This window comes from Pteropus vampyrus, unplaced genomic scaffold (genome assembly GCF_000151845.1).
Source record: "Pteropus vampyrus isolate Shadow unplaced genomic scaffold, Pvam_2.0 Scaffold155, whole genome shotgun sequence".
In the NCBI taxonomy this organism is placed as follows: Eukaryota; Metazoa; Chordata; class Mammalia; order Chiroptera; family Pteropodidae; genus Pteropus; species Pteropus vampyrus.
In genome coordinates, this window is record NW_011888936.1 from 4121300 (window position 1) to 4122199 (window position 900).

The window sequence follows — 900 nt, forward strand, 5'->3', positions numbered from 1 at the left end:
GAATTGTGTTTCTTACTGATAGGAGATAAAGTATTTTTCTTTACACTTTAAAAGAATAAAACAATAGTTCCTTTTTAAAAATTCTTTTGTTCATCTATTCATTCCATGCAGTATTATAGTATAATTACTATATATTTAGTACTTAAGAAGTAAATCTTAATTTTACTTTTAGTTTGGAAGGCATTCTTATTCGGCTATTTCCTGTTTTATTTATATAAACATGTGTCTTGATTTCAGGATAAAATAATGCAACGTGATAACAGCCTAATGACAGAATTCCAGGAGCTGCCAAGAGGAAATGAAATGTTAGCTACAAACTATCCAAATCTTTTTACTTCACATCTAATTTGTCTTGTAAGCTAAGAGGAACTATCTTTTAAAAAGTAATTTGTAGGCAAGGAAGTTAAAACATTTCCGTCTTTTTCTAATAAACATGAATTATGATCTTATTCAGTGGAAGTCTCAAATTCATTAAAAAAAAGATAAACTCGTTAAAAAAAGAGAATCATAGAATGAACATTCAAACCCCAGTTACACTAATATTGACAGCCACCTCTATATTCTAAAGTATCTGGTATGTGTATAGTATCTCTTGACTTGTTTTTTTCTCATGTATCAGTATAATAAATTAACATTTTGGTGTGAGGTGTTTCTGTGCTCAACCCTAGCTAGGTAATGTTGAGTAAATTAATTTATCATCTCAATTCTCAGTTTTCTTCCTGTTAAATGGGGATAAGAGTGCCTATCAGCATGTGAAAAGAGTTAAATTAGATTTATCGAGGCATGGATTTGTTTGATATTTTTAATCTAAAGAAACAGAATGTAAATGTCTGGAACATTCATTTATGCAAACTTCTTAGATAAATACAGTATGAATAAATAACTATTGTTCTGGAATTA